Source organism: Alosa sapidissima, chromosome 11 (assembly GCF_018492685.1).
Source record: "Alosa sapidissima isolate fAloSap1 chromosome 11, fAloSap1.pri, whole genome shotgun sequence".
Classification (NCBI taxonomy): Eukaryota; Metazoa; Chordata; class Actinopteri; order Clupeiformes; family Clupeidae; genus Alosa; species Alosa sapidissima.
Window position 1 is genome coordinate 11,872,001 of NC_055967.1, and position 15,376 is coordinate 11,887,376.

Below are 15,376 nucleotides of genomic sequence, written 5' to 3' on the forward strand. Positions count from 1 at the left end.
GGATTTGGCACATGGATAAATCTGGCAAAGCTCACTTTAAAAAACAAAAAAGTAACTACCATAAATTATTCAAATGGCAAGTGCAGCAAAACCTACAAGAAACCTGCATCCACCGTCCACTGGAACCTGACATTGATGATGTTTAGATTAGATGCATGTTGGCCACCATATAGGCTAATATATGTCACATGAAACACAGAATTACAATAAGGCCAGCTTTTTGTTAATAAGGGCTGATTGGATCCATTAAATGTAACAGCTAATCATTAGTTTACATTCAGTAGTGGAAAGAAATCATTATTGCCTAACTACTGTGTAATGTGAGATGTAATCTCAGAAAAATACTAAATGATAACCATACTGTACAAATGGCATACAAATAATTTGTCATACAAATAAATGATTGCAGAGCATTAGTGACTGATGGTCTCTGTTTCACCTTTTCTGTTTTGGTAGGACTTCAAAGTCGATTTTGTAGTCACAAGAAATCTACTCATTTTGCCCAGTCATAGATAAAAGTAGTAATTAGCTTAATCCATCATTATATGATCATAAGTGCTACAAATCAAAGCTACATATGGCTGTCTAACAAGACACACAAAAAGTGACACAAAAAGCTGTCTAGTTTGACATTAGACTTCGGGTTGTGCTGAAAAATAAAAATGCCTAATGCTTACACACTAAGACTTTTCCTTGCAGAAAAGAAGGCATGTTCAGGTCATGGTCAACACATTGCATTTTTTTTTTTTTCTGTAATCATTTTCATGCAGCAGGGTAAGATACTACCAATCTTGACTAGCAGCTGTTTAACAGTACTGCTGGACAGCTAGGCCTACTTTATCATAAACTTTAGTAACAACATCTAAGAAAGATAAAACACATATCAGTCCCCTTAATATGCATACATGTGGATGATTTGATATCGCTGATGTAACACTCCACAGATACTTGAGGTGCATCAAGCTGAAACATACGCTTAAATGTATCAAAGATATGAAAAGATATGAAGCAAAATCAGCAGTGACAGTGAGTGACTCCACACAGACAAAGGCTTTCTCTGCTATACAACTCCCCAAAAGCATGACCAGCACCATGATTTAAAGGACTTTCAATAATTGAAATGGCAATTAGCTTAGTTTCAATGCTTCTGAGATTAATGCAAATCATAAATCACAACTGCTGCTATTTTAAAAAGGCATCACTCAGATGATTATGCTCATAGCATCACACACACACAAAATCCAAGCAGATAGAGCAAACACAGCCTGGCAGACAATTACATATATCAGTTAAACATTACAAAAAAGAGGGGGGGGAAACCTCATTGATGGAGGGAGACTTTTGAGGGAATTTCATAAGGTGGTCACCTGGGTGACACAAAAAGCTGTCTAGTTTGACATTAGACTTCGGGTTGTGCTGAAAAATAAAAATGCCTAATGCTTACACACTAAGACTTTTCCTTGCAGAAAAGAAGGCATGTTCAGGTCATGGTCAACACATTGCATTGCATTTTTTTTTTTTTTTCTGTAATCATTTTCATGCAGCAGGGTAAGATACTACCAATCTTGACTAGCAGCTGTTTAACAGTACTGCTGCACAGCCAGGCCTACTTTATCATCATAAACTTTAGTAACAACATCTAAGAAAGACAACACATATCAGTCCCCTTAATATGCATACATGTGGATGATTTGATATCGCTGATGTAACACTCCACAGATACTTTGGAGGTGCATCAAGCTGAAACATACTGTTAGGACTTGCAGGCAAGGACCCAAATGCAGACCAGAAACTTGCGTAGTTCAGTTTTAATGTTGCAGCCAGACAGCAACAGAGCAAAGCACAAGAGATACAGTCCAAACACAAAAAGTTCCAAAAAGGGCAAAGCACAAAAGATCCAGGATGAGTATCCAAAACGCAGGCAAAAACACAACAGTTCAGGCAAAAACAGGCAGAGTATTCACAGAAAACCAGAAATACAGCTCTGGCAGACACAGCATTATCCTCACCAAAATCAGTTACAACCAGACAAAGAACAGAAAATAAACTGAACTTTAAATACTAGGCAGTCTAAACAAAGGAGACAGATCATTGGGTGAGGACAAACAAGGGACAGGAGAAATCAACACAGATAATAAGCAGACTGATGAACAGCACAGGTGTGGGCAGAAAGTGGCGGGAAAAAACAGGGAGTGGCAAGTTGGAGGTGGGATTCAGGCCACAACAAAGGCACATGGCATCAAAACATAAGATTGTCCGACAATACACAACCAGTCCAGCAGGGCGGCCAGAGTCCCTCAGTACTAAGTACTGACAATACCCCCCCGCCTACGGACGCCTCCAGGCGTCCCCTTGGGTGGAATGGGGTGCAGGCGAAGGAAGTCCGTAATGAGAGTCCGGTCAAGAATGTGCCAAGCCGGGACCCAGCACCTCTCCTCGGGACCGTAGCCCTCCCAGTCCACAAGAAACTGGAGTCCTCGGCCCCGACGCCGAGCATCCAGCAGTGGCCGAACAGAATACACTTCCGAGCCACCAACAAGCCGCGGGGGAGGGGGGGGGTTTGGGGGCAGGGTGCAAGGGGCTACAGACGAAAGGCTTGATCTTGGAAACATGGAAAGTGGGGTGGATACGGCGAAGAGGGGCAGGGAGCTTGAGGCGGACAGCGGCGGGGCTGACGATCTTATCAATTGGGTAGGGACCAATGAAGCGGGGGGGCAAGTTTACGGGAGTTGACCCTAAGGGGAAGATCCAGGGTTGACAGCCATACCCGCTGTCCTTGGTGATAACGAGGGGGCTGAGAGCGATGTTAGTCCGCCTGAGCTTTCATCTTGGCTGAGGAGCGAAGAAGTGCAGAACGAGTGCGTCTCCACGTCCGGTGGCAGCGGCGGATGAATGCCTCAGCAGATGGAACCCCCACCTCCTTCTCTTGATCCGGAAATAGTGGTGGTTGGTAACCCAGGGAGCACTCGAAGGGGGTCCGGCCAGTGGAGGAGGATATATGGGAGTTGATGGCATATTCTGCCCAAGGCAACTGTTGGCTCCAGGAGGACGGATTCTGGGAAGCCACGCAGCGCAACACCGTCTCCAGTTGTTGGTTAGCCCGCTCGGTCTGGCCGTTGGTCTGTGGATGAAACCCAGAAGATACAGACAGAAGCACCAAGAAGCTTACAAAAAGCCTTCCAGAAACTAGATGTAAACTGTGGGCCCCTGTCTGACACCACCTCAACAGGCAACCTGTGTAACTTGAATACATGTTGTATCATTAAATTTGCTGTGTCTTTGGCAGAGGGAAGACTGGGTAGAGGAATGAAGTGTACTGACTTGGAGAAACGGTCAACAACGGTGAGGATGGTTGTGTTCCCGTCAGATGGAGGAAGACCAGTAACAAAATCCAGAGAGATATGGGAGCATGGCCTCTTGGGAATCTGCAGGGGTTGCAACAGACCTGCAGGAGGTTGAGTGGAAGTCTTGTTCTGGGCACAAACCGAACAGGCCAAGACAAAATTACGGACATCCTCTCTCATTGTGGGCCACCAGAACCGCCGGTCAATGAAGGCCAGAGTCCGTCTGATCCCCGGATGGCAGGACAACTGGGATGAATGGCCCCACAGCAGGACCTGTGAGCGGACAGAGCTAGGGACAAACAGACGGTTAGTGGGACACTGACTGGGTCCAGAATCACTCGATTGGGCGGCAGCCACAATAGATTCGATTTGGAGTTGAGCTGCCCCTACAACACAATGTGCAGGCAGAACGGTGTCTGGGTCTTGGGGGTGTTCACTGGAGCTGAACCTTCAGGAGAGGGCATCAGGCTTAACATTTTTGGAGCCAGGGCGATATGACAAGATGAAATTGAACCTGGAGAAGAACATGGACCAGCGAGCTTGGCGGGAGTTGAGCCTCTTTGCGGTGCGAATGTACTCGAGGTTTTTATGATCCGTCCAAACCAGGAATGGGACCTGAGCACCTTCCAACCAATGTCTCCACTCCTCCAGTGCCAATTTTACAGCAAGCAGTTCCCGATCACCAATGTCATAATTCTGTTCTGTAGGGGTAAGGCGGTGGGAGAAGAAAGCACAAGGATGGACCTTGTGATCCTTGGATGAGCGTTGGGAAAGCACCGCTCCTACACCAATGTTCGAGGCATCAACCTCTACAATGAATTGCAGGCCTGGATCTGGATGGATCAGGATGGGGGCTGAGGTAAACCGCTGCTTCAGGGTTAGGAATGCTTCCTCTGCTGCGGAGGACCAGATGAACCTTACAGCTGATGAAGTCAAGGCTGTAAGGGGGGCAAGCCAGTGTGCCGTAGTTCCGTATGAAACGGCGGTAAAAATGAGCAAAACCGAGGAAGCTTTGAAGCTCTCGGTGGGTAGAAGGTGCGGGCCACTCCATCACTGCCTTGATCTTTTGTTGATCCATCTGGACTGCTCCGGCTGTGATGACATAGCCGAGAAAAGTGACAGTATTACGATGGAACCTCACACTTCTCAGCCTTCACAAAGAGCTGGTTCTCGAGCAGGCGTTGAAGGACTTGACGGACATGAGAAGCGTGTTCGGCCAAAGACCTTGAAAAGATTAGGATGTCGTCCAGGTACACAAAGACAAACTGGTTCAGCACATCTCTGAGGACATCATTTACCAAAGCTTGGAAGACAGCTGGAGCGTTGGTTAATCCGAAATGGAAGGACAAGGTACTCATAGTGACCAGACGAGGTGTTGAAGGCTGTCTTCCACTCGTCCCCCTCACGGATACGGACCAGGTGGTAAGCATTCCGGAGATCAAGCTTGGTAAACACTGAAGCCCCTTGAAGCAACTCGAAGGCTGACAACATCAGGGGAAGAGGGTAGCGGTTCTTAATGGTAATGTCATTGAGGCCCCGGTAATCAATACAAGGGCGCAGAGAGCCATCTTTCTTCCTGACGAAAAAGAATCCAGCACCTGCAGGGGAAGAGGATGGTCGGATTATGCCTGCTCCCAGAGACTCCTGAACATATTTATCCATAGCTTCAGTTTCAGGCCGGGACAGGGAATAAAGGCGACCTCTAGGGGGAGACGTGCCAGGAAGGAGATCTATGGCGCAATCGTAGGGACGATGTGGGGGGTAGAGAAGAGGCTCTGGACTTACTGAAGACCATCTTGAGATCCATATACTCTGTTGGGACCCCTGAGAGATCTGGGAATTTTTATGGAGGTCTGGAGACTGGGAGTAGAGGAGTCTGAGCACGAAGAAGACAAAGAGAGTGACACAGCAGGCTCCACCCTACAATTCTCTTACCCACCCAGTCACTGTGAGGGTTATGTTTAGTAAGCCAGGGGTGACCAAGGACTATGGGGGCATGTGGGGAATCAATGACATAAAACACTAACTGTTCATGATGGTTGCCAGAAAGACATAGACTCACCGGGATGCTGACATGGGTGATGTTGGCCAACTGTTGTCCATTCAATGCGTTGGCCACAAGTGGAGTCTTGAGAGCTGTAGTAGGCAGCCCCCACTGAAGCACCAAGCTGGAGTCAATGAAGTTCTCTTCGGCACCAGAATCGATTAAGGCCACCACCTCCTGCTGTTGGTTCCTCCACTCAAGGGTGGCAGAGAAGAGAGTGCGTTGTGTCATTGAGGGTCTTACGGGAGTCACGCTCACCAGTACCCCTCCTTCTACTGGCGAGCGCTGGCTTTTACTGGACAGGTAGAGATGAAGTGTCCTGGCTGGCCGCAATAGAGACAGGAACGTGTGCTAATCCTCCTCTGTCGCTCAGCTGGTGTCAGACGGGCACGGTCGATCTGCATAGGCTCTGGCTCAGGAGAAGTAGATGTTGATGGGGAAGCTGGTCGAACAGCGAGGGGGTCAACACAAGAGGTCTTCGCAAGGGCTCCAAAAGCCCTCCCACGGCGGCACTGCTGTAGCCGCACATCAATACGGATTGCCAGGTTAACCAGGTCTTCACAGTTGTTGGGCAGGTTATGTGCAACAAGCTCATCCTTAATATCCTCAGACAGACCATTCAAAAAAGTATCAAACAAGGCATCTGCATTCCAACCACTAGATGTTGCCAGAGTTTGAAAATCTATGGCCTAGTCTGAGACAGACCTGCGCCCCTGGTGCATGTGCAGTAACTCACGAGCAGCCTCATGCCCATGCTTGGAGCGGTCGAAGACCCTTCTCATCTCAGTTGAGAAATCCCGAAAGTTATTACAGGCTGCAGTTTCTGCTTCCCAGAGAGCTGTTCCCCATTCTCTAGCCCGCCCGGAGAGTTGGGTAATCACATAAGCCACTTTAGCGCGATCAGTGGAGAATGTAGCTGGTTGGAGTTCGAAAATCAGTGAACATTGAGAAAGAAAAGAACGACAGGTGCCGGGCTCACCAGAATACTTTTCAGGAGGAGGCAGACGTGGCTCATGAGCAGTGGCTGGAGCAGTCAGGTCTTTGATGCTTGCTGCAAGAGCGTCCAGCCGAGTCTGCTGCCTTCCCAAAGCTCTTCCTTGCTGTTCGAGGGCATTCTTTAGCTGGCTTGGGTCCGCTGGGTCCATCTTGGTTCTGGTTGTAGTGTTAGGACTTGCAGGCAAGGACCCAAATGCAGACCAGAAACTTGCGTAGTTCAGTTTTAATGTTGCAGCCAGACAGCAACAGAGCAAAGCACAAGAGATACAGTCCAAACACAAAAAGTTCCAAAAAGGGCAAAGCACAAAAGATCCAGGATGAGTATCCAAAACGCAGGCAAAAACTCAAAAGTTCAGGCAAAAACAGGCAGAGTATTCACAGAAAACCAGAAATACAGCTCTGGCAGACACAGCATTATCCTCACCAAAATCAGTTACAACCAGACAAAGAACAGAAAATAAACTGAACTTTAAATACTAGGCAGTCTAAACAAAGGAGACAGATCATTGGGTGAGGACAAACAAGGGACAGGAGAAATCAATACAGATAATAAGCAGACTGATGAACAGCACAGGTGTGGGCAGAAAGTGGCGGGAAAAAACAGGGAGTGGCAAGTTGGAGGTGGGATTCAGGCCACAACAAAGGCACATGGCATCAAAACATAAGATTGTCCGACAATACACAACCAGTCCAGCAGGGCGGCCAGAGTCCCTCAGTACTAAGTACTGACAATACCCCCCCGCCTACGGACGCCTCCAGGCGTCCCCTTGGGTGGAATGGGGTGCAGGCGAAGGAAGTCCGTAATGAGAGTCCGGTCAAGAATGTGCCAAGCCGGGACCCAGCACCTCTCCTCGGGACCGTAGCCCTCCCAGTCCACAAGAAACTGGAGTCCTCGGCCCCGACGCCGAGCATCCAGCAGTGGCCGAACAGAATACACTTCCGAGCCACCAACAAGCCGCGGGGGAGGGGGGGGTTTGGGGGCAGGGTGCAAGGGGCTACAGACGAAAGGCTTGATCTTGGAAACATGGAAAGTGGGGTGGATACGGCGAAGAGGGGCAGGGAGCTTGAGGCGGACAGCGGCGGGCAGAGTCCCTCAGTACTAAGTACTGACACATACGCTTAAATGTATCAAAGATATGAAGCAAAATCAGCAGTGACAGTGAGTGACTCCACACAGACAAAGGCTTTCTCTGCTATACAACTCCCCAAAAGCATGACCAGCACCATGATTTAAAGGACTTTCAATAATTGAATGGCAATTAGCTTAGTTTCAATGCTTCTGAGATTAATGCAAATCATAAAACAATGTTTTAAATCACAACTGCTGCTATTTTAAAAAGGCATCACTCAGATGATTATGCTCATAGCATCACACACACACACAAAATCCAAGCAGATAGAGCAAACACAGCCTGGCAGACAATTACATATATCAGTTAAACATTACAAAAAAGAGGGGGGGAAACCTCATTGATGGAGGGAGACTTTTGAGGGAATTTCATAAGGTGGTCACCTGGGTGACACAAAAAGCTGTCTAGTTTGACATTAGACTTCAGGTTGTGCTGAAAAATAAAAAATGCCTAATGCTTACACACTAAGACTTTTCCTTGCAGAAAAGAAGGCATGTTCAGGTCATGGTCAACACATTGCATTGCATTTTTTTTTTTTTTCTGTAATCATTTTCATGCAGCAGGGTAAGATACTACCAATCTTGACTAGCAGCTGTTTAACAGTACTGTTGGACAGCTAGGCCTACTTTATCATCATAAACTTTAGTAACAACATCTAAGAAAGACAAAACACATATCAGTCCCCTTAATATGCATACATGTGGATGATTTGATATCGCTGATGTAACACTCCACAGATACTTTGGAGGTGCATCAAGCTGAAACATACGCTTAAATGTATCAAAGATATGAAGCAAAATCAGCAGTGACAGTGAGTGACTCCACACAGGCAAAGGCTTTCTCTGCTATACAACTCCCCAAAAGCATGACCAGCACCATGATTTAAAGGACTTTCAATAATTGAATGGCAATTAGCTTAGTTTCAATGCTTCTGAGATTAATGCAAATCATAAAACAATGTTTTAAATCACAACTGCTGCTATTTTAAAAAGGCATCACTCAGATGATTATGCTCATAGCATCACACACACACACAAAATCCAAGCAGATAGAGCAAACACAGCCTGGCAGACAATTACATATATCAGTTAAACATTACAAAAAAGAGGGGGGGAAACCTCATTGATGGAGGGAGACTTTTGAGGGAATTTCATAAGGTGGTCACCTGGGTGACACAAAAAGCTGTCTAGTTTGACATTAGACTTCGGGTTGTGCTGAAAAATAAAAATGCCTAATGCTTACACACTAAGACTTTTCCTTGCAGAAAAGAAGGCATGTTCAGGTCATGGTCAACACATTGCATTGCATTTTTTATTTATTTCTGTAATCATTTTCATGCAGCAGGGTAAGATACTACCAATCTTGACTAGCAGCTGTTTAACAGTACTGCTGCACAGCCAGGCCTACTTTATCATCATAAACTTTATTAACAACATCTAAACACATATCTGTCCCCTTAATATGCATACATGCGGATGATTTGATATCTCTGAACTAACACTCCACCGTCTAACAGATGCTTGGAGGTGCATCAAGCTGAAACATATGCTTAAATGTATCAAAGACATGAAGCAAAATAGACTTCAGGTTGTGCTGAAAAATGAACATGCCTAATGCTTATGTAACCCACCTTAAAGTTTGGTTACTAAGACCATAACTTTAGTTTTAGAACAGTTTGAGTTCAATAAATATTTTAATATATAAATAGAATAAATATGAATAAATAGCAAGAAGCTGAGTTTACATGATTATATGTATTTCTTTTTTGGTCTGCTTGGAAGTGCAGGTATTCTAAAATACTTTTATTGTGGTATAGTCATCTCCTAGGTGACGGGTTTGTTTTTCACAACCCAAGACTCACAATTCAAGACTCCACTTGAATGAAATTGATTAGACGTTACTGATAATCCTCTTAAGAAAATGAATACTAACTTTATCTAACTCTAATCTAACTTTTTCTAAATCTATTGATCGTATTGAATCATCTTACCTTTCCTTATACCTATTTTTCTACTGATTGTTGAAGACCTGTGTTGTTTGAACCTCGAACTCCGGTGAGTTAAAATACTTCGCTAGCATTCTGCTAGTGAGTGATTAGCACCGTTAGCTGATAGTGCATTCAAGTCAATAGGATGATTAGCATGCTAGAAAACTGAGCTAACTAATTAAAAACCAATCAGAGATGCTTTTACTTTATTGTTCTTTTAAGTGCTGCTATTGTAATAATATTGTCTTGATTATCTTGAAGTATGTTTTTGAGTAATAGAGAAGTTGTTAATGAATATATTGAATTACATGATTTTAAATATATGATCGTTGATAGTAACGAACTCCTAAGAGATAGGCGCACAGTAGTAGCCTGTGTGTGTGTGTGAGTGAGAACAGCACCTCTTCTCTCTCATTACCAGTGACGCTAACGTCGTAGTTTGTGCCTAGCTAAGTTAATAGGACTTAATTGAACTGGAATTGTAGTTCAATTGGAATTTAATGATATCTTACGACTTTGATATTGAATATATATCCTTAATTGTATTCTCAAACTGCTGTATGCAGATTGGTTTTTTATGTACACTGGAACACTGGATGGCGAGTCAGTCTCCTTGGATCGATTGAATTGTTCTACCCTTTCATACTGGATAACCAACCCCTTGGATCTGTTCCCTGGATACAGATAAGCCTTCACACATACACTGTCATTGTACACTCACACCACCTTACCCGGGTATTTCTTTTCTTTTGGACATTTGAGTTTTTAACTATTGATTTGATACTTTGCATTTTTAAGAGCTCTTTTATTATTTTATAGGGTTTTGTATTTATTTACTATTTATTTTCTATTTACCAATGTTTCCTCTTCTTTTCTCATAGAGAAAAGATATTCTTGCATTTAATAAACCTGCATTATTTATTTATAACATTTTACATACTGGTGTCCTTGTCAATTTACTCCCCCCTTAATGCCGAACCTAGAACTGGCCTAAACTTAACAGTAACTCATAGAAGCACCTCCTTTTACTTTAAAGTGCAATTTATTATTAAGTAGAGTAGAGGGGTGCTACACTTACACTAAGACTTTTCCTTGTAGAAAAGGAGGCAGGTCATGGTCAACACATCAGCACTGGGGCAGCCGTAGCCTACTGTACATAGCCCACTATTCCTGATCAAAAGAAAACAGTAGTTCTCTCACCCCTCAATCGGGGAATAGCTACACTTATCGACAGCTGAAACACACTCTTGGTGGGGGGGTTGTTCTATCTGGACGCTTTTAAAGCCATCACTCTTGTTTATGCCAAGAGAACATATATACACAGAGGCTTACATCGTAATATCTTTAATATATATAATATAGTAATATATATTTATACAACAATTGGGTTCTATGGAACTATTTATTTGTTTCTGATTGGCCGAGAGACGTTCCATGAGTTGGAATATCCCTGGACATTTCAACTCAGACTTTGCACAGCTAATAATAAATCACTCCGCGATACAATGCGAAGATTTGACACAATGTTCTCATCCCAGCTCTCCACTATTTTAAGCAATGGGTTACTCCTTAGCAAACCATAACGAAACAGTGCTTCACCACATCTGTGGATTAAGCTACACAGTCAACTCAATGTAAGTAAGATAAACGAGGATGCTAATTGTTCTCAGCATTGCCAGCATTGTGTAGGGCCTCGTGGCTACGGCCTAACAACATCCGTGGGAATATCCATGACCAACCCCACTCTCACTCGTGCTATATTGCTTAAATATACATACACACACATATATATATATATATATACATATACATATACATATATACAGAGAGAGAGAAAGAGAGAGAGCAATACAGAACAGGTTGTCGGTCTGAACTGAAGTTAGTGCTGCATGTAAACACACATGCTACATTTATATGTGTATGTATGTAATGTGTGAGTGTGCATATATATATATATATATATATATATATATATATATATATATATATATATATATATACACATATACATATACATACATATATACAGAGAGAGAGAGAGAGAGAGTATTTTCTGTTTTTGTTTTTTGTCCTATGGTTTTATGTTCTTGTTTGTTATGTTGTATGTAACAACAGCTTTGGCAACACTGTTCCCATGCAGTCATGCTAATAAAGCAACTTTGAATTTGAATTTGACATTTTCATCAGAGGCAAAGAGCTGACCTGAGACCTGCTGGATGGGGTAAATCTGGTCATGATAGATTTGATATACAAGCCATTCTTAGCTCCAGTCAAGGCCTCATTGTCTTCAGTGTACATGTTTTTTTGCTCTTGGGTGCTCCTTGTTGGTGCCCCCCCCCCAATCCCAATCCTCCCCCACCTTTCTTATGCAGCCCTTGCCACTTAATCTACTAAACCCCTCTTCTACTGCACTTCCCCCCCCCCCCATAAATGCACAAATAGGCTGACACCAGACATAATTTCACTGCATTTCTTACTTCCAGTAACTATATGCATGTGACAATAAACTTCCTTGTATCCTTGTAACAGCTGTGCTGCTACAACCTTGTTACTCTTTGATACAGTGGAATAAACCTATTAAGTGTACCAGTTAATTACTTACATGTACATATGACATGTATGTTGTGTCTTCGATGTCTTGGAACAGGTCTACTAATTCACTACATCAACTGTGTTGGTACACACTTATTGCTCTTTGATACAGTGGCATAAGTACTAAGTACTTGGGCAATTCCGTGGAAAATTAAGTTTTTTCTAACATCCATAACGCCAATAAAATGTGATGGTATGGTATGATGTGAATGATTACATGAAATTTGAGCATTTGCTATTTCTGGCTGAAGAATGTACATGAGAAAAATGCACAAAAAATGAATAGTAACATTCACATCATACAAATGCCAAGGCATTTCACTGGCGTTATGGATGTGACAAAAAGTCAATTTTCCGTGGAATTGCCCACTTACAATTACATATTACATTACATGTTGTGTCATTGGTGTCTTGGAACATGTCTGCCATTACCCTACATACTGTAGTACATGTATCAACTGTGTTATTTATTACTCTTTTGATACAGTGGAATGAACCCATTCAAATAAAGTGTACCAGTTAAGTACTTGTACATATACATGTACATATTATATACATCCTGTCAATGATGTCATGCATCCTGTAATTGATGTGTTGAAACGTGTCTGCTGTTAAACCACACAGTACATGTGAATTAGTAGACCTGTTCCAAGACATCGAAGACACAACATACATGTCATATGTGCATGTAAGTAATTAACTGGTACACTTAATAGGTTTATTCCACTGTATCAAAGAGTAACAAGGTTGTAGCAGCACAGCTGTTACATGTACACTGAAGACAATGAGGCCTTGACTGGAGCTAAGAATGGTTTGTATATCAAATCTATCATGACCAGATTTACCCCATCCAGCAGGTCTCAGGTCAGCTCTTTGCCTCTGATGAAAATGTAGGCAAATTGGCAAAGTTTGGTAAAAGCACTCAGTATTACAATGTAACAACTATAGCCTATGTAAGTACCCACAAATACATAATGCAAGTACAATGATAGTACAGTACCTGATAGTACATGTTATTACACAGGTTGTACCACTGTACCTAATTAGGTACATGTAGGTACACTGTAACAGCGACACATTAAAATAAAGTGTTGCCGATTAATTTCCCCAGTAGTGGACAATAAAGACTTCTATTCTAGCCTACACGTCACATGTAGCCTACTAGAAGTGATGTTTCAGCTAGAAGTGATGGTTCATAAATTAACCCTCCAACTTTGCTGATGCACAGAACAGGTGCGCTGAGCTTTGTTTTTGGCTCTTCAAAGTGTTGTAAGGTGGTGTAAGTAGCCTACAGTATACATGTAGGCAGGTGGTGAGACAGGTCAAGAAATATGGTGCAGTACTATACAGTTGATTTTCAGAAGGTGGTTTAGAGTAGTATAAATGAAATATAAATATGTGCACTGTATTACCTTATAAGAGCAGAATAAATATGGCTATGAATAACAATGTCAGTTGATATTATTTTAAATGTTGGTGACACTACATTAATAAGGAGAATAGCAATAATAAACAATAATGTGAATGCAATATCAATGGGCAATAAATGGAAATCAACAAATACTAGAACATACAAACAATGACTCAGAACAGCGGTGCATGGTGCATGGTGAACAAATATGTCTTTACACCCCTGTAGACAGGTGCATGCAAAAACACAGAAAGCAGACAAGGATTTTGTTTTTATAACACATGCAATAAGCAATGAACATTTGAAGATGTATTGTTTTGTTCTTCTAACATCAATAGTAGTTGTGCAGAGGTTGTAACATAATGATAAATACATGCTGCCTGTCACATTATGAATATATACCCTGTCTTGTCTTGCACATCAGAAGCAGCAGCACTATGCTATTACATCATTCACCGTAGGGACTAATATGAGGGAGACTAAGCTGCCAATCTCTCTTAACAGGTCCTGCACCATATCTACAAATATCTGTTCTGCTCTGCACAAACATAAGCAAGGTCTGATTTAGCGTGGCAGAGTGCTGATTGACAATAACATGGTTCCCTTCAGTGTTTGGTTGATTCCCATTGATGTTTGTGGGTTCTGTTTGACTGTACATTTTATGTGTGGCATCTCATTCCTCAGTTGTCTAACATGTTTTCTGACGGCCACTGATTGCATTAGCACCTGAAAGACCAACTTGTAACAAGGTCCCAATTGTGGATACACCCATTAACAGTCCTTGCGACCAATGACATCCGGATCAACTACAAACTTTTGATTGATTTTCAACAATGAACAGTTAGTTCAGTGTAATATGTCCAGCTCTCTCCCCCATCTTAATAAGTCAACATTATATGATATGACCCTATTTTTACATTATAGCCTACATATGTTATAGCCTAACCCTTATCTATAGGTGACTGATGAGATTCATGTTAGCATATATTTATTGGCGACACAATTAATATTGGAGCTATTTCACTGTCGCAGACACAGACGTGCTTGGTAGCCTAGGCTACGTAGTCATAGGCCAACATGAGACTTAAGCCCTCGTGTCGTCATGACTTAGGTTAGCCTATGTTCTTACTGTTGTTATTATCTGTAGGACATATTGTCTGTGGAACACAATTGTAGGCTAGGCCTATATTTGATTTTCAGTAAGCTTATATATCAATGATAAAGCTTTTTTACTTTTTTGGTGTAATTATTTAGTTTTTTTTTTATCTATGTAGGCTATTTCTTTAATGTTACATTATTATTTTGTTAATACATGGAATAAATCACCACAAACACACGCGACTGTAGCCTATGGGCTTCTCCTGTAGCCTACCAGGCTTGCGCAGCGTGGCTAACAACGCCCCTAAAACAAGTGTAACCGTCGGCTCCTCGAGGCTTATTACTTAAACGAAGTTACAGCAGCTATTAGGCCCGAGGTGCAGTGAAATGGCGTCATCTGGTGGTCATACAATTCACCCGCTATTAGACCCGAAGTGCAGGAGAAGTGGATATTCAACCACGCCATCCTTCAGGTCGCAGCGACACGTAGGTGTACTTTGCTGTGTCATGCTGCCATCTAGTGGTTGTGGAATATTTAACATCCATTATAGTTCTGGGAATGATGTGCCCTCGAATAAATGTTGTACTTTGTTACAAATTATTTGGGTAATCCATCTGATAAATTGTGTTTTTCTTTTTATACTTCGTACCTTTATAAATTAAAGTGTATCATTAAGGTACCTTTTTCAATGTCATTACTCTGACATTCGACATTAGTCGACCATAAATTTGGGCAATGGGCACATTGTTAGGGGTTGACACTTTGCATAAGAT

The 15,376-nt window shown here is 42.6% G+C and overlaps 1 long non-coding RNA gene across 1 annotated transcript; it reads left to right on the plus strand.

The window, feature by feature from the left end:
• The first annotated feature begins 7,398 nt into the window (after positions 1-7,398).
• LOC121723442 lies at positions 7,399-10,436 on the plus strand. The gene is made up of 2 exons (XR_006034954.1): positions 7,399-9,568; positions 10,068-10,436. It is a non-coding gene; the product is annotated as an uncharacterized LOC121723442 (long non-coding RNA).
• Positions 10,437-15,376: the final 4,940 nt, after the last annotated feature.